This window comes from Lagenorhynchus albirostris, chromosome 1 (assembly GCF_949774975.1).
Source record: "Lagenorhynchus albirostris chromosome 1, mLagAlb1.1, whole genome shotgun sequence".
NCBI classification, from domain to species: Eukaryota; Metazoa; Chordata; class Mammalia; order Artiodactyla; family Delphinidae; genus Lagenorhynchus; species Lagenorhynchus albirostris.
In genome coordinates, this window is record NC_083095.1 from 190,359,442 (window position 1) to 190,379,002 (window position 19,561).

General features: G+C 48.0%; 1 pseudogene; it reads left to right on the forward strand.

Annotated features, from left to right (window-relative positions):
* The first annotated feature begins 19,023 nt into the window (after window positions 1–19,023).
* Window positions 19,024–19,561, forward strand: part of LOC132528873 (large ribosomal subunit protein eL15-like) — a 33,803-nt pseudogene continuing 33,265 nt past the window's right edge.

Consider the following 19,561-nt stretch of genomic DNA (forward strand, 5'->3'; position numbering starts at 1 on the left):
TCCTGTCTTCAGCTGTCAACATTATTTATGTCATTCCCACGGCCACATCTCCCACCCCGCGTCTCTGAGCTCCCAAGCAGCATCTCCGTCAGCCGTCCACATCTCCCACCCCGCGTCTCTGAGCTCCCAAGCAGCATCTCCGTCAGCCGGCCACATCTCCCACCCCGCGTCTCTGAGCTCCCAAGCAGCATCTCCGTCAGCTTCTGAACAATCTCATTTGTTAATTTGCTTTACTCTGGCATCCGAAACTCGGCAGACCGCCTGCCCAAATCATCTTCCCTCTAAGTTCACTCTTCCGGAATTCTCTCCCAGCAGCACCATCATTTCATCTCTGAATCAGTGGTCCTCGTAGCCTCCTTTCCCCAGACTTTAAGCTCCAAGGGGAGCAGAGGTTGTTCCCACCGTTGTCACCACCACCCCCTGGAGCCCGGCACAGTGCTTGGTGCATAGGAGGAAAGACAGTAGGTCTTTGTTGTTTATCGATTTTATACATAGTAGTGCATGCCTGTTCATCTCAAATCCCTAATTTACCCTTCCTCCCTCCTTTCCCTTTTGGTAACCATAAGTTTGTTTTCTATGTCTGTTATACTTTAGTTCTGGTCATAAAGGGAGGGAAATAATAATACCTACCTGTGTGTGTTGACGTGAGGATTAAGTGAGAGAATGTTTATTAAATGGATATAGTAAGTGTTCGATAAGCTTTCTGGATGATGGTGATGTTGGTGGTTATGATGATGATGATGATGATGGTGATGATGGTGACGTGATGCTGGTGATGATGATGGTGGTGATGATAGTGATGATGACGACGGTGATGGTGATGATGAAGGCGGTGATGTTGTTGATGATGGCAATGGTGATGATGAGGATGACAGTGATGACGAAGGTGGTGATGATGGTGGTGATGATGATGGCGATGGTGATGATGATGGTGATGATGAAGGTGGTGATGTTGTTGATGATGGCGATGATGATGGTGATGATGAGGATGATGGTGAGGATGAGGATGACAGTGATGATGAAGGTGGTGATGATGGTGGTGATGATGAAGGCGATGATGTTGTTGATGATGGCGATGATGATGGTGATGATGATGGTGATGATGAAGGTGGTGATGTTGTTGATGATGGCAATGATGATGGTGATGATGAGGATGATGGTGAGGATGAGGATGACAGTGATGATGAAGGTGGTGATGATGGTGGTGATGATGATGGCGATGGTGATGATGGTGATGATGAAGGCGGTGATGTTGTTGATGATGGTGATGATGATGGTGATGAGGATGACAGTGATGATGAAGGTGGTGATGATGGTGGTGATGATGGTGGCAGGGGAGAGGCACAAGTTGGGCCTGGTGAGGTTTGGAAGCAAGTGCAATGCTGTGAGGAAGGACATCATGTTAGGGTGTGGGCGAGCAACTGCAGCAGCTGTCAAGGTCCAAGGTACGTTCAGGGCAGAAGGTCGAGAACTCCGACGGGCATGAAACGCGGCTGGAGAAAAGGCAGAACCGAGCAGACTCAGTAGGGAGGTGGGCTCCAGCCGAGCTCCTCAAGGTCCTGGGGTTTTCTTGGAGGGTCTCAGAGACTCTGTGGGTGGGGACAGGGACGGGTAGGGTGGCTGAAGGATTAGGCAGGTGTGGGCTGACTAAAGGGGGAGAATGTGCTAGACGTGTGCAGATCTGAGCCAAGCTGCTCTGCTTTTGTTTTACCTCTTGGTTTTCTAAGATCACCTTTGAAGGAAGAGTCTTGCTGCTTTATATAAAAAAGTGAGAAAATCACCGGTGTGGGCCTTGAAGGCGAGCTGAGAAGTTTGAGCTTTCTATGTTTAGCACTGGGGAAGCTGATGAGATTTGGGTGGAAGAGTAGCAGGACCAAAGCGACGCTTTGTCAAAACTCTTCTTCTTACAATTCATTCAGTGGTGGTGGTGTAGCTAGCTGGGCAAGGGAACGAACACATTGCCCAGGCAGGAAGGGCCACTGTGAGACTGATTCTCCCTCCAAAACACCCGCTCTCTGCCCCCTGCCGGGCGTTCTCTTGGCCAGCAGTGCGGTGTGGTCCCAGCATCCTGCGTGGAGCGTGGCAGCCGCCCCCTAACCCTCTGCCCTCGGACTCTGGCCCCCCATCCAGGTCAGCTCGACAGAACTCCCATCTTGTCGTTCCATCCATGTGCCAAAGCCGCCCGTGGTTCTCCCTGGTTTGCTGGAGAAAAAGAAAACTCCCTTGCTTGGCATTCAAGGCTCCACAATGGAAAACATTCTGTTCTTTGAGTCCTCTCTGCTACTAGCTGGTGTCTGCAGCTGGTGAAACCTTCTTACAGCACCGATACCCCCGAACACAGGGTGTTTATTTTCTCTTGTGCATTTCGTGCCATGCCCTGGTCCTGGGATGCACCCCCCATACACACACACACACACACACACACACACACACACACACACACACCTGTACTTAGTTTTCTATCCTTGTAAACTTCACACAAATTCCCTCAGCCTTCCTGACCACACCTGGTCATAACTGTCTCTCCCCGTGTGAATTCTTGAAGGAACCCTGCCTCTTAAATGCTCATTCTGCAGCCGTCAGTAGATTAGTGGTTCCAAGTGTCACCTAACATTGTGCTGAGCTCATTGCAGACCGACAAGCCTCAGTGACTTGGTCCACTGAAGGGGGAGCATCCCCGATTCCTTCACTCCTTCTCTGCCCGAGGCCACCTCATGCCCCGCCCACCCCCCTTCCTGCAGCACCTCCCGCCCTAGCCTGACGTCCTCCTGGGTCTCAGGACAGGACTGCTCAGGGATTTTGTGCAGCTGCCTGTGTTTTCAGAAGTGGCTTGATTCCAGCCAGCATTCCTTCCCAAATGGGGCTTTTTATGAAATGTCTTCTCGAGAAATGCTGGCAGATTGGAGATTCACCTCACTGTTCATCAAAGGAACCAGAGCCCTGCCCGACAGACCTGCTGCTCCAGGCTCTCTCGGCCTACATGTTCTAGTCAGAAGCCATTGGGAGAAGATTCTGAACAGGCAGTAGAGGCCCTTCCCCTCCCCACAGGCAGGAGTGACAAGAACAATTTCAAGACACGCAGTTGAGGCAGAGAAGAAGCATTTCCTGTTCCGCACTTGGCCAGGTCCTCATTTGTCAGCCCCCAAGCAGTACATCTGCATCTATAAAAAGCATTCTTTGCCCCGAAAGTGCCAACGTTCTAGTGACAGACAGACTCATTATAAACCTGTGTAGCCGGCTTCCTCTTTCAAGACACAGGAACCATGGCACAGATGGCTTTGTTGTCATTGATGGACGGCCCCCAAGGACTCCTCTGGCCTGTGCCAGGGATGAGACATGACAGGCATGAGATGTGCCGGGTTCTGGTCTTCAAGGAGCTCCAAATTAGGAGGGGTGATGGGAGCTGCCATAGAGAAAATAAAATAACAACAACAAAATCAATAAAATGAACAAAACAAAGTTTCTGGCTAGCTCAGACTGAACGCCAGAGCAGTTCAGAGAGGGCTGCAGGAGGTGGAAGGGGACACACGCCATGGGTGTTCTACCAGCAGAGGGTCCAGGAGCAAAGGATAGGATGGACTTGGGCTTGAACAGCCTGAGGTGAGAAGAGGGAGGAGAGGGGCTGGATTCTTCCCCAGACGCTGTGCCCAAGGTTAGGAAGGGGACTCAACCTGCTGGTAGACGCAGTGCGTTTCTCCTCTGAGCAGAGAAGGAGCATCTTTCCCTCCAGGCAGCCCCGCTGTGAGGTGTCAGCTTTGCAGAAGACAGGCCCGAGGGCCCCATCAGAGGACATCAGAAAGGGGACAGGGGAACGTCCAGGCTTCTCCTGGTCACACCACATGGCTTTGATTTCTGGCCACACTTACCCCATGCTCTGGGGTAACCCAGATATCAGTGATGAGGCCAGATATCAGGAATTACCATCTGAGCCTCAAGTTAAGATGGGCCTACTTCACCTGAGCTGTCACAGGTGGGACAGGTAAAGGAGGGTGACAGGTGACAATATATGAAGGGCCACCAGCCTAAATGACAGAAGCATCCCACCTTAGTCGCCTTCTGTGCAGGAATCCCGTATTTTTAGGGGAAGCTCAGACACAGCTCTCAGTGTTCCCACCATGTGGGTGAAGGGAGAAGCAAGGAGAAATTCAATCCACGGACAGATCTCAGTCCCAAGTTTTAGTCCTGGTTTCCAGCATCTTCCTCATAAAATCTTTGCCCATAGCCATCACAAAAAGGACAAAATTGTCTGATTTCCACATTGTCTTTCTGTCTTCCGTCAATAAGTTGGCTGACCTTGAACGAGCCCATTTGGTGCTCACTCTTTCCGGTTGTATAATGAGGATGGCGTTGGTCTGGGAGCACAGAGGTCACTGCCAGCACTAACGCTTTACGGTTGTCTCCCGGTAACGCTCTTCCCTCTGCCGGGCTGGGAGATGGGGATAGCTGAGCAGGCGGCAGTACTGGGCAGTGGTTAGAGCTTTGCCTCAAGAGTGGGAGAGACTTGGCTTAGATGTTGGCCCCTCTCCGGGCTCAGGGCACCTCCTGCTCTGATAGAGGTCGGCTGTGAGCATTAAACCAGCTAGCTGGCCTCCATCAACCAGACCTGCACGCCAGGTCAGGCTTGAACTGAGTCAGCACGAAGATTGTCTAAGGGATTTGGGACGGGATCATGGCCGTGGCTCCATCTCAAAATCAGGAGAAAGTCAACATTCTTATCAAAACAATCTATCGTAAAGACAACACGAATCAGAATGAAGCCTTTCCGATGTGGACCCAGCTGCCAGGAGGGATGAGCATTGGCCGGCCTGTGTGGCGACCCTGGGGCTCATGGTGTAGAAGGTCAGGCTTGGGGGGAAGCCAGCACCTCTCAGTGGCCTGAGGGTGGGCGAGGGCCCTGTGTAACTGTCCGCCCAGCTAAGGAGGGGCTGGGAGGCAGATGGGTGAGGGGAGAAGTCCTGCATGAAACCTTTTCACTTTTCTGTAGAGCGAGGACTCTAATGGTAAAAAGTGAAAATAATCACTTCCTTTTCCTCAGGCAGAGGATGACACCTTTTAAAGAGTTTCTCCTAAACTGTTCCCTCAGGGACTAGATCCAAGGTCCCTTTTGTGCTCCCCGTTTAGACTTGATGTTTTAATTGGGAACACTTAGCATTGCAAGCACGGGGAATTTCTGATCGCCCACTGTACCTGAAAGCTGAAAAAGCAACTCTATTCCCAGCAAGCCCGAGGCTCTGGCTCTGTGATGGAATCACGCAGCTGGACTGTGCGGGGGCCGGGGAGAGACGCAGATCCCTTCCTCAGGCCACAGGCACATCTGTTTCCCACCGAATGGCCCAGCCCCGGGGGTCCTTTTTCAAAGGCGGCCTTATTACTGGGGCTCCCTCCTATTTTGTAGGGCAGCCACTCCGCCCTGGCCCGTTCTTCCACCCACAAAGCACGTCCCCTGCTCTTGGTGAGGCTGTTCTGTCGAGCAATAACAGATGCCCCTTTTTATTCCCAAGGGGATGGGACGAAGCACAAATGAATGACAGCCATGAAGCCTTCAGTCGGATTTTCTTGTCCAGTACGCTTCACGTGGATGGGGGATTGTGTTTCATCTAAGAAGCAGTAAACAGGGAATGAGGTTCTAGAGACATTTAAAGGGAACCTAGAGGGTTCTGACATTCTTGAGACGAGGAAGCATTTCGCTCTGAAGTTTCAGGTCACTAAGCGGGGCTGAACCCCAGGAAGCTGACGCTGGTGGGAATGTCCTGGCAGAAGGACAGGAGCCCCAGGCTGGTGCGACACTCCTGCTACTTGGCTGGGAAGCCCCGGCACTGGGAAGACAGCTCATTACTTATGTCTCTGTCTATTACTTGCCTCCATGTGGAGGCCCCGTGATGAGTTGCACTGACATCAAGAAAAAAAGTTGAGGGGGAAATATACCGGATAGTGACAAGCTGGGAAGGCTGGAGGACTCGTAATGTTTGAAATGTTCACTAGATTTTTCCTGAAAATGAGGTTGGGTGGGAAGAGAGCGGCCTGTCCCCTGGCTTGGCTCACTGGCCAGGTGGGCTCTGGGCATCGTCAAGGCCACCAGCAGCAGGGTTTTCAGATGTCCTACAGAGCACATGGCGGTCCTAGGGCGTCTCAGAGATTCAGATCCAGTAACTCCAGTATCGCCCAGGAAACGGTCTTCTCTGCAAATGCACCAAGCCTGAGAGCTGGACATAAAAACGCCTATCGCGTTACGTCAAGTTCAGGACCAGCTTATTTCTGTCAAGTTCAGGAGCACCTTCTGGTCCTGCAAGTTTTCAAGGAATGGGACATAAACGGAGAGGCATGTGCCTCTCACCCACTCAGGGTAGGTCCAGGATTTGTGGGACCAATGCTTATTCAATTCAGAAATAAGGGAGATAGTACCACATCGTCAGTGCAAAAGCAGGGGCAGGGCCTTGGAAGGGACTTGTACATGGCAGAGACTCAAGCTTAGGCGCTTCTAACTTCACAGTACATTATCTCTGTCCCCTGCCATGGTTATCAGCAAAGGGCAGTTAGGTTACTCACCGCAAACTTACCCTCTGGTTGTGGAGTCACGGAACATGGCGACAGTGGCCCTTGGTGGCCTGAACAGGCTTTGGTTCCCCCCAGCAACTAAGGCAGCTCCTAGAATCTCTGTTACAGAAGATAAAGCCAAGAAGGCGTGCGTCCCATGTCCTCCAAGCGCACATCATGCTCCCCAGGGGACAAGTTTCTTGCACCCTTGCCTCTCCCGGGGCCTGGCACAGAGCCAGCTCATGGCTGAATGGATGCGGAAGTGAAGAATTAAACTGAAGGAAAAAACCCAGATCCCCAGGTGAGAGTGAAATTCCCAGACTGGGCTTGGAGGTGAGGGTCAATTCCCTTCCTGTGCCTACGAGACAAGCGCGTTCCTGCTTTGCCCGCAGTGGGATGATAAGCCTCTCCCTGTCCGTCGAGGAGAGGGGTTCTTCTGGGTCGTGTCCAGGGCCCCCAAGGAGCCCTTAGGCCTGGGCTTCCTGGCACGTGGGAATTTCTCTCTCCAGAGAAGGTGGTGCTGAAGGGGCTTGCAGACGTCATCCAGCTGTCGTCCCTCGGCTTCCAGCCCCTCACCCTTGGCTCCGCTGCTGAGTTTGGACAAGCAGGCCCCTTCCTGCTCTTCCTTGAGATGGTGCCTGGACCAAGTGCTTTCCACTGTGAGAGACGGAAGGATGAAGGTCTCTGCCTCCGCCTATGAGCTGACAGGGCTTCGAGCCACAAGTCAGTGCGTGGAAGGAAACCTCGTGCAGGGTCGGATTTCGTCTGGTAGAAATTGGTACGATGTGGGGCGGGGTCTGGACGTGGGGATGGAGGTGCTGTCGACAGCACAGGCTTCAGGTGGGGCTAACCTCTGTCCACAGGCTGGATGAGGGAGGGCGTCACTGTGTGCCGAGCCCAAGTGATGGGTGAAGGAGAGTGTTCCACGGGACACTGACGCAAAGAGCCACTGTGCCGGGAAAGAGGGTCAAGTGGGTTTGGGGAGTGGCAGACGCCATCGCCTGCTGGGACGTCTGTCGTGTGTGTAGCGTATTAACGTCTGAAAAGGCTTACAGCTGAATAAGCAAAACAAAACAACGTTCGCTCTGCCGGCATTTCCCAAGTGTGCTGGTCACGGCACCCTTGTTCGGGTCACACCACGGACATGCCACAGGCGACACTGGAACTGAATCGAAACCCAGCTGAGGCTGAAGACGGGACTGACTGAGCGGGAGGGTGGCCCTGTGTGGCTTCGGCTGGATGGAGGGACGACGTGGGGTGTGCAGAACACTCATTGAGCCTCGATGGTCAGAACTCTGCCCTGCAGTCGAAGGCAGGAGTCTGTAGGGGAACCTTTGGGAAAAGGTGGGGTAGAGAGGGTAAAAAATAAAAAAACCCTCAGGCAGTAATGCATGTCTTGCTTGGGCAAGAGATATGGGGGAAACAGGGTCCCACTCTGTGAGGTCAAGGAAAGGGAGCCCGCGGGGAGACTGAGAACCTGCTGCAGAAGATCTACTAGGATGACAGGTGTTCCCAGGATGGGTGTTATTAGGATGAGGGGTGTTAGTGATACCCCTGAAATATGACTATGATTATTTGCTCTATTTATTACCATGAGGGGTGATGCTAGCGTTTATCTGAAGCTTTATTGTTTGCAAGGTTATTTAATCTCCTCGGATCCACAGAAAAACTCTGAGAGACGGATGACGGTCCTTAACGTTATTCACTCTTGGGGGGAAATAAGTTGAGTACGTTGCTGACTTTCACTTAAGCAATAGATGCTGGAGCTTGGACTCAAGCGCTGGGCTCGAAGCTTCTGGTCCTTTCTTCGGGAGGAGCCAGCAGTCCTGTGGCCCTCTGGCTGCCCTTCTTGGGGGACAACCCGCAGGAGGGGGCCAGGGCCCCGGGATCCCTTTGGGAAGGATAAGAGGAAAGGCTGCCCGGGTCCTTCAGCTGCCATGTTGCCCAGAGCCAAAGGCACAGAGGTGGTAGGAGATTGTGTCTGTAGAGGTTCCCCTAAAAGTTGGGGATGGCCAGGGTGCGGGGCCAGAAAGACAGCTCTTTTCCCTCACATTTACCTCTTTGGTCCCTGCTAAGCCAGAAGAAGAAGTGAACAGGGCTCCGGCCTGTGCAGGGTTTTCTAGCTTTGGAGGAAAGACACAGACATCTGCCCTAATTATATAGCAGGCTTCTCCCCGAATTGGAAAGGCGGAGTGAAGAAGCCTGGATCCATTTTCAAGCTGTCTTATAGGCTTGTTCTGGGGTTCTGAGACCCGAAGGGGACGGGCTGATTCCAGGTGTTCAGCCCCAGGGCCCTGAGCTGCAGGTGGACCGGGGCACAGGGAGGGGTCCACATGTAACCCCACCCCAGCCTTGGGCCATGGGTGGATCTCGAGGCCAACCTGGGAAAGCTGTGGCTGTAAAGACCACCTGGAGATGATCCAAAGTCGCGAATCACCCCCAGGGAGCAATAGGCCTGATCCACAGGCCACCTGGTGCACGTTCAGATGCTCTGAGCGAGGGATGCGGTCACAGGGCAGAGCTAGGCGCAAGCCTCGAGGCTTACAGGAGGAAGGTTAGGAACACAGAGGGGCTGAAAGCAGAGCCCTTGGGGACAGTGGGAAACAGCCCGGCGGGGGTGGGATTGCACCGAGAGGGGCTCAGTTGGAGGGGAGGGACCCAGGGCCAAGAACTGCCGGGGGTGGGGAGACAGCTGAGCGCGCTCGGGAGGAGAGAGAGAGCAACGTGTGAGCAGAGGGCCAGCGAGGCCAGGACTGTGGGCTGAGATGAGACAGAACGAGTGAGACAGGCAGGCGGAGGCACGGTGGGGGCGATGGAGTGGACGCCCCAGGGAGCCCCTCCTGGGCACCGTGCTGGCGGGCTTGAACTGTAGCGGTGGTTGGTACCGCGTATGGGGGGGGGCGCAGAAGGGAGGAACAGAACCAGGAAGCGGGCTCAGCGTGCAATGCGAGAGCCTCGCGGGCTGCACTCCCGGCCAGGGAAGGCTCGTGGGTCACGGCCAAGGCGGCAACAGTTTGGCCTCCCGTCACCGTGAGCGATGGGGCAAGGTGTCGTGAACGCATCTTCTAGAACACCCAGTCCACTTGATGTCGACCCGCACCCACTCCTCAGGCCACAGAAGGAAAGGTCTTGCTGGTGATTCCGAGTGTCCTGCCTGGGGAGCTCTGCACCCATGGGCTCCCGGGTCAGCACACAGCCTCCTCGTCAGCCCTGACGGCCCAACGTCTCCTCCAGGAAACCGTGCAGACCCCCTTCCAGCGGGAACTCCCTTATGAGGGCACCGCTACCGTGTCTGTACCTTCTCAGCCGCCTTGCGTCCCATACCAGGCTCACTGCCCCAGATCCCCTTCTAATTGTACCACCTGCCTGCCTGGAAACGCAAAGTGATCCACAAGGTGAACCTAAGGCAAAGTAGAGATGCGCGTCCTTGCGGTGTCATGCTGGAGCCTGACCCAAAGGCCCTTCCAAGGGTGGTTCAAAACCCATCCTTTGCTGGGCTAACCATTTGCTACAGATCAGGACCCAAATTCACGGAAGTTACTTGGAGATTTATGCCAGATAGCGATGCAAATTATTTCTGTCGGATAGAAAAGTCAACCCCAAGCGGTATGGCTACATGGACGTAAACCAATTTAGAAAACTCTAACCTGGTGTCTAATTCCACACGCTTTCTTCAGTGGCTGTAAATACTGTACTTCAAACGCTCTTTAAATCAGCTCATCTGTTTGTTTCCTCATTAACGAGTTAAATAAATCTTTGACACAGGTTTATTCTGTTTTTATGCATTTGTGTTTTTAACATTTGGGAAATTTGGCACTTTTAGAGATTGTTTCATAGAAAGGCCCCCATGGGCTTCCTTGTTGAAGCCCATTAAACTGTGTCACCCCCAGAAGAGTCCCATGTTCTGCTTGGTCCCAGGCATGCGCTTTCCTGGGTCCCAAAGTCAGTCTCTAGGAGCGAGCGAACGCCGTCTCTGGTGACTCTCTGGTTTTCTGGGGTTTCTTGGATTTTTGGTTTCAATGTTTCAAATTCTGATTCTATGTTTCTGCTTTTTTTTTTTAATTTATTTATTTTATTATTTATTTATTTATTTAGGCTGTGTTACGTCTTTTGTTGCTGTGCACGGGCTTTCTCTAGTTGCGGTGAGCAGGGGCTACTCTTTGTTGCAGTGCACAGTCTTCTCATTGCGGTGGCTTCTCTTGTTGCGGAGCATGGGCTCTAGGCACATGGACTTCAGTAGCTGTGGCACACGGGCTCTAGAGCACAGGCTCAGCAGTTGTGGCGTATGGGCTTAGCTGCTCCGCAGCATGTGGGATCTTCCCAGACCAGGGCTTGAACCCGTGTCCCCTGCATTGGCAGGCGGATTCTTAACCACTGCGCCACCAGGGAAGCCCTATGTTTCTGCTTTTGTTTCTGGTCTGTGTAACAGTCTCTTTCCACTGCCCGTTCCAGTGAAACCAGTTTTTATCTTGGGTCACTAGTTGGCCTTGACGTTCTTCTCATATGTCAGGAAACTCTGGGTCTGGGCCACACTGTCTTCAAGACCGGTGGGTGTCTGACCACTAGGCTGGTCTCCACTGCACGGGGAGAGAGCACCCTGTGTATTTGTTCTGTGCACAGCTGCTAAGTTAAGCCTCCTTGGTGAAAGCAGGGATTGGAAATCTGCCTTGATGGGCTGATCTCTTGGTGACCCATTATGGTCTGTTGGGCTGGGTGGATGATGGGAGAATCTAGTTTGTTAATTTTTTGTTGTTTGTTTATCTATTAGGAATCAAATCAATTAAGAAAATATTTCACGCCCACTGGAACGGAGAATGGCTCTTTGAGAACTGGATGGGTGAGTTTCACTATTTCTGTGATTACCTTTGACCTGCAGCTCAGCGTATAGAACTACAACTGCAAGTTCTCGGTGGGTCTGTACATCTGTCATTGAGAACAACCTCTGTTTCTCGTTGTTTCCGTGTGAAATATATTCCGGAGAATATTAATAAATGTGAAGATATAAATTTGATGATGTATTTTCTAAAAGAAGTTCTATTCAGATTGGTTTATAGAGAATTGTAAACACTTACCTGTATCTAATATTTCCTGAATTTCTAGAAAATAAAGAAACTGAACTTCTAGTACTTTAGATGTGCTGGTCTTTTAAGGAAAAAAAAAAGGCCCTCTTACAGAAACTGCTAGTTAGGAATCTTTTAATTAAGAATCTCAGTTCACATAAGCAAGGTGAATTGTTAAATAAATCAAACTGGTTTAATAATTTTGGTTTAAAAACCAGCTGCATGACTTTTCCTCGATTTTATAAGCGTGGACTATAATACAAGGATACATTTTACTTAAAGATTTGGATTTGTTTTCTCATGAAGAGACTACTTATAATGTAAACTTCCTGAGGTTTTTTTTGTTGTTGTTTTTTTTTACTTGTTTCCTGGTCAGGTAAACTAACATTACTTCTATGTAATGTTTAAATTAAGAAAAGTATAAAATTACATGTTCAACTAATTTGAATTCTCGTTCTGACAATTTTTATATCAACTTTTACTATATTCTATAGTGTATCAGCTTAAATATAAGTCTCAAAATTCTTAGTTAACCTAAAACCTTGAATTACATTAAATCAAGGTAATTAATGGACAGTTTTTGGATGCCTGAACAACTTTTTAAATAAGATAGACTGTTGAAACACTATAATTTAGAATAGACGGCCTCCTTTTAACCAGGATAAATTAGGCAAAGTAATTGTGCAACTGAGGTCATGCCTGGAATGTCACCATTAAAAATTGTTATTTTATCAGATATGTATGTATATATCTCTACATAATTTCTATATAGATATATATATATACATTTTTTTAACGAGGAGCCTGTATTTTCATTTTGGACTGAGTTCTGCAAATTATATAATCAGTTCTGTATGTATTTGTGTGCATGTTTGTACATACACATATATGTATTCATATCTTTGCTTGTTATTGTTATGTATAACAATATATATAAGCTGTTCCTTTGGGTTTTACTTATCAAACACGTTCATTTTCTGCCATTTTATAAAAATGTGTAAGGATGTAGGTAGCCGTAGGGGATCGTAGTACGTGTGTTTGTGAGATTTGCGAATCTGCTGAAATACTTGTGTAGGACGGAGAATTTTCAATTACTTACCTTTAAGTTTTCTCTCTGGTTCAAGTTATACTTTATAGGAATATATAATCAATATAATATGTTTATCTGAGACTGTATGAGGAATAATAATGGCAAAGAAACACAACTGTATGTGCCAAGTAATAAAATGTGGTTTTGCTTTTCAAGAGAGAAAGAGGATAGCTTTGTATTAAAGTGTCAGGTGGCGCCAGAAGGTGGGGGACTTCAGTGAAGGTAGAATGCTAGCGGCTGCAGCACCTGTGGAAGGTGTGGGTGGAGGTGGTTGATTGGCCTTGGATTATAATACCTGGAAATAACAAATCTAAAAACGTGTAAGAGTGTGTCTGCATTTGCCAAACTCTACTCAGTTCTCATGGGTTTATCCATAAGATAATTTTATTAAAAGTCCTGTGACTCCCTTCCTGGTAACAGACCCATGTAAAATTAGAATTTGGTTTCCTTTCTGTTAAAATGACTATAGGTCTTAGAATATTTTATCTGCTCGTAATAAGCAGTAGCAAAAGACCTTTCTTTACCTTGATCATAATTTTCCTAGGCAGGCGAGATGCCATATGTTAGGAGTAACTTTTCGTGCTCTGTGCTGACTTTTATCTTGATTACTTTTAAAATTTCAAAGTTCCTCACATCTGAAAGAACTAAGATCCCTACCTAACAGCTGTGTTATCTTCTCAGTGTATTTCGAAATATCATATTGTCATTTTGATGCATAAGTAGTCAAGCTAAAATCACATTTTTCCTAGGTAACTATGATCCTTTCAAAATCCCCTCTAATAACTTTAAAACTTAAATGAAAATTTAAATTTTGCCCCCCGCACTATTTAATATTTTTAAATTTCAAAATAGATTTTACACCTAAACTACATATGTTATTTCCCAGAAGGTCCCTGGGCAGTTACAAAGATTCATTCTTTCATATTATATACAGAGGGATGATAGAAATGATTGGGTTTGTCTGTACGTTGTCTATTTGGTAAATAGGTCAACACTAACAAGAGCTACACAGGAAGACAGTCAAGTGAAAAGAGAACTCAGGTTGCCCAAGTTAATTTTTCACAGGTAGTATGTTATTAGTATAAATATATTTCAGAGATTTTACGTTTGACAGGAACTCCTACAGGTCTGCCAGCGCTCTCACTGCCTGTAATACATCCCTCCCCTGAAGGTAGCCATGAACCAGAGCCTTGTGGACCAGTGAGGTTATTACACTTAGTAACTGTAATAAATTAACCGTCCCTATTCAGAGTTTTTCTCAACAGGTGGTTTTTGCTTTCCCCTCGTATTTGCCGGAATTTTCTATAATATCCAGGTTAGCAATTGGATCTTTAACCAAGGATAGTCTCAGAGCATTAGTGGAAAGGCTTATAGCAGGTGCACTAAACTATTGATTATTGACAAAATACACTCATGCGTACAGGTTTGGGAGTTTAATCAAGGTGGCATCACTTACACAACTCTGACAGCTTGTATCAGACAAGAGTCACGTTTCTCAGCTCTCTCCAGTCCAAAAGCAAATAACTCTGCAAAAGCAGCTCGCTGACCCATGAGCCAGTGGTACAAGAATTAGTTAAAGAGAACTGAACGAACAGATGAAGGAGATTTAATTGTGTGGGGTTTTGTAAGGATTATTGAAACTGTTTTTAATATTTTATTAAAATAAAATATTTTATTTTAAATAATTTTTTAATAAATAATTTAAAAAATATTTTATTTTATTTTAAATAAAATAAAAAATTTGATGTTTGTATGGGGGAACTCTTCTTTTTCGCGGTAAAATATACATAACGAAATAACCGTGCTGACCATTTTAAGTGCACAACTCCATGACATCAAGTATGTTCACAATGTTGTGCAACCATCACTGCCATCCATCGGCAGAGCTTTTTCATCATCCCAGGCAGACGTTCTGGACCCGTTAAACAACAACTCTTACCACCCCCCATCCCAGCCACTGACACCCACCATCCTACTTTCTGTGTTTGTGAATTTGACTACCCTAGGTGCCTCATATAAGTGGTATCATACAATATTTGGACTTTTGTGACGGGCTTATTTCACTTAGCATAATGTCCTCCAGGTTTATTCATGCCGCAGCGTGTGTCAGAATTTACTTCCTCTTTAGGGCTGAATAATATTCCATCTTATGGATAGGCCATGCTTTGTTTATCCATCCAACTGTCCGTGGGCTTTTGGGTTGCTTCTTGCTTCAGGTTCAGAAGCCATCTCTTTCCCCATCGTTCTGACAGTTTAGGCAGGCTTGTCTTTTCCATAATCTATGAAGGTTGTAGATTTCCTTTATCTGCAAGGCTGGCTATACTGGGGTTTACATAGCTTGCACCAATTTCCAAGCTCACTCATCCTCAACTCATAGAATGTTAGAGCTCAGTGGAAGGCCTGCCTTCCCTCGGTTATAAAGAGAAGCTGAAGCTGAAAGAGAAAAGGTTTAGGTAGATGTGATAGAAATACTGTAATTTATTTCTGGCCGTGTATTGACATACGATCTCTTCCTGTCCATGTATCTTTTTTCCATATGTTTGCATCTTAGACTGTGCGTTCCAAGGCCATAGGGACCATATGTATGACTTCTCTCCCTGCAACTTTACTGCTTCCCCAGAGGTGAACGGGTATCGTGTAAGTACTTTTCGATGGGGATGAAACAAAGGAAGAAATGTTTCTGGAAGCAGACATTCTGGACATTTCCAGAGAACTCTGTTCAGAGGTCAGAAGGTGACTATTCCTCTGTCTGAAACTGCTCTAACGAACCCTCCCTCCCCGGGGAGATGATTCAACTCATCCCTGCCTTTAAGCTTGGCCCAGATGCCTCCCTGAGGCTCTGCTTCGGGAAGTATTATCAGTGTCACTACCTAGGAAGATTTTTGCTTGGAGCAAAAAGTTTTGTTACTTTTGGCAGATATAGCTAGAGAATGGCCAAGAAAGGATGTGACATGAAAATGCAGCAATTTAATTCTGAAAACCCCGTGGTTTCAAGGCTGTTCATTTCTTGTTAGAGCTTTGTTTTTCCTCTCTGCTCTTAACAAGTGGACTTCCAGGGGAATATTTCTTCTTACAAATTAAGGAAATTTTCAGAGCCAAATTTCAGGTCTTTCCTGATCTAAAATAAAAAACAATGAAAGGATAGTGGGCTTGGCTTTGAATAGTAGCCAGGGACACTACCCAAAAGGATGACTGTTATCACACTTCCTAACAAAGCAATGCTATTTTTGAAAAATAAATGCTTTTGTTATTGAGGAAAATCTAACACTTTTATGGAACCTCCACTTGGAGGTTCTCGTAAACATAATTCTAACTTTAGAGGAGATGGGAACGGCACAGTGCAGGGAACGGATTTCTTTCTAAAGCAAATTTGGAACCAAAGCTAGAGATGCAGGTATTACAGCGTTTGACCCCATCCTCCGTGAGGTCTCCTGGTGTAAAGAGCTTAACCCAGTGGTCCTTGACTCCTGGCTCCTTGTCGCCAAGGGGAAAGTCACCGCTTGAGCCTCAGCTTCCTGTTTGGTGAGATGGGGTCGTCACACCAAACTCACTGCGATGCTGGGAGGATCAATGAAATAGGAGGACGAGAAGAGCTAATATTTGGGCTTCCCTGGTGGCGCCGTGGTTGAGAGTCCGCCTGCCGATGCAGGGGAAGCGGGTTCGTGCCCCGGTCCGGGAGGATCCCACATGCCGCGGAGCGGCTGGGCCCGTGAGCCATGGCCGCTGAGCCTGCGCGTCCGGAGCCTGTGCTCCGCAACGGGAGAGGCCGCAACAGTGAGAGGCCCGCGTACCGCAAAAAAAAAAAAAAAAAAAAAAAAGAATAGCTAATATTTTTTGAGAGCTTACTATGTGCCAGGCACCTATGTAAGGACTTAATACATAAATAATTTAAGGACTTAGCACATATTCTATCACTGAATCCTCATGACAACCTCCGATGCAGAAACTATTTTTCTTCACCATCTTACAGACCCCTATCCGTAAGACTGAAGCACAGAGAGGGCAAGTTACTCAGTCAAGGTCTCACAGCTACTAAGTGATGGAACCCATAGTCAAGTCCCCGCTGTCCAGCTTCAGGACTGTGTACCCAGACACTGGGCCATGTTCCATGTCCAGACTGCACGCGTGGATGTATCTAAAACCATGTCAAATATAGTGAGTATTCAAGTAATTTCAATCTCGTGCTTACAGATATCACAGTCCGTTGGATGCTGTGTTGTGCCCCCCAGATGTCCCTTTGGAGGAGGACTCACTGCCCAGCTGCTGGCAGTGCCTCTGCGGGCACCCCTCAGCTGTTGGCCACCTTTGGTGATTGGCTCTGCTGAACTGAGCTACCTTGTCCAAGGTCACGCTTCCTTCCGGGGATGGGCCACAGCCAAACGATGACTGGCCTGGGGATGTAAAGGCCTGGCTGTTTCCCCACACTCAGGACAGCTTTGCAGGCTCATCTCATCTTCAGAATCCCTGCAGCCCCATCTGAGGCCACCCCTAAGACTGCACCGCCGCTTGCCCTCCCCCGTCTGATCCTGCTTCCAGCCCGTCCCTTCTCTTCCCCAGGTGTCGATCCTAAGAGCATATGTCCTCAGAATCTTCTTCTGTGCAAAAGTGCACCTCAGCAGCTGCTTCTAGAACCCAACCTGTGACCAAAAAGAATTTCCCAAATATATTGGAATACGGAATCTTCATTTTTATGAAACACCTACCCCCTGGGGAACATTCAAGAAGACAATTTTGGGAAATGTAAATCCAGCAGAGGAAATACTTGCAACCAAAAGAACTGATGTGTATTCAGACCTGTCTGTTGATTGGCTGTTTCGATCTTGATCAAGCTTCCTGTTCTGCGGGAGCTTCAGTCTATCATCGTAAAATGAGCACAATAAAATCCACATTCCAGGACTGCGAACAGACCTACCAGTGCTTAGGTGATCCGTCCAAAAGGCTCCAAGAAGCAGGCATTTTGGCCTGGTTTATATACTACTATGTCCCGAGTGCCTAGAACTGTGTCTGGTACGTAGTAAGCATTTGATAAATATTTGAATTCATTAAGTAGATAACACACATCGAACCTTGAAAGTTTTTATCGAGGTATATTTCCAGTCCATATTGTTGAATCGGTCATTTATGAAAAGAACACCTGAAGATTATTTTCAGAAGATCTGCTTGCTGACCTTTCCCGCACTGACTGCGGAGCCATAAAAGTATCGGTGCCGTTACTGCTGAGGCTTCGAGGGCAGCGTCCGACACACCTTTAAGTGCAGCTACCCGTCTAGTTTGCTGACCTTTCCTGTAATTTTTGGTGTAGGTCATATTCTCAAGCAAATAAGCCAGAGAGTCACTTGCATTGACAATTGAATTAGAGTAAAGCGAGCTTCGTAAAGTCCCAGTGAAATGAATTCTGAAGGCTTATTAATTTGAACTGTAAAACCTCTTGAAGCTTACTGAGAAGAATCAAAATGCCATGGCATGCTGGCCTGCCATAGCATGAATAGGACAAAGGAATTCCAGCTTCATTGAGCACGTCCCAAGGCTTATGTGGTGAGGAATTTCCTGCTGGCAGTGGCATCAGAGAGCCACAGTGAACAGAATTCTTCAAGGCGGCATTGTCTGAGTTGGACTTTGTGCACGATTTTGCTAAACGACGTAGTCTCTTCCCAGAGGAAGACTTCAGCTAACAGCAGCAGGAGTTCTAACACCTTCTAGAACGAGGAAAGGTTTGGGGTCTTGCTCTTGACTCTGAGGCATAATTTTGTGGGAGAAAAACACACCACCACAAACTCCTAGAAGAAGAACAAATAAAAGATCTGTGTGGAGAGATCCCATCAAATAGAAAAGGGACTCAGAAGGAGGCTACTAATTGTAGCCTGAGCTTGGAAAGACATCTCGAAGAAGCTGTCACCTGAATTGTGTCCTGAAGACTAAATATAATTTCTGATGGAGGGGTCATGAGGGAGGGGCATTCCAGGAACAGTACAAAGGGTACAATCTGGAAACCGATCGAGATGGGATACTGGCGCCAAAGGCTAATATGATGGGCAATGAGAATGCACCGATGGTGCTGGGAATTAAAGACTTACGAACATTTCATTACGTGTGATTGGTCTCTGAGTTAGGAATTATCTCTTCTAGTTCTCACAGTGTATCTCACGCCCCGAGTCTTCAGCCAAATTGTAGTTCTTCTGTTCTCACTCGTGCACTGGCTGGACTCAAATGAGAGTTTTGCTCACCTTGCCTGCTGGGCGTTGGGTACTCGGGCAAGGATGTTACCACAGGGAGAGTCTCCAGGAACCGTACACGATTGCCGAGAGGCCGGCAGGGGAGGGCGGGGCCCGCAACGCAGACATGCGTCTACAGGACACACTGCGCGTGCTGGGCCACATCTTAAACCATAAGGAGGACGTGGTCAATGTCATAAGAGTGTCCCCGAGTCCATATGAAAGGCTGAATTCCTTCATGCAGTCCAAGTACCTTCCGTAACCAAAACATCAGGAATGACGTGGGGATGATAGAGATGAATGTGACACTTGTTTTAAACGGAGCTGGCAACAAGTCGGGCACTCTACACACAGCTAGGACATTTTCCATTCCAAACAGTCAAAATGAGCAAAAGTTTGAGTCATTTGAAAAGAAAGAAAAAAAAGGTGCTTGCGGAGGAGGCTGATTTCCCAGCCTTGTGGATAAGCCTCGTGGACGGCTTATTTCCCAGCAGCATTTCACGATGAATCATCGGGTCCGCTGCGCAAGGCTAGGACCAGGTGCTCATGGGTTGACTGCCAACTGAACGGGTTCTGCTTTGCTTTTGTTTTGCGCAATAAAACGGGTAAGCACCGTTTTTTCCTCCATTGGTAACTAAACTTCGTCGCAGAGAACGGGTGCTCCC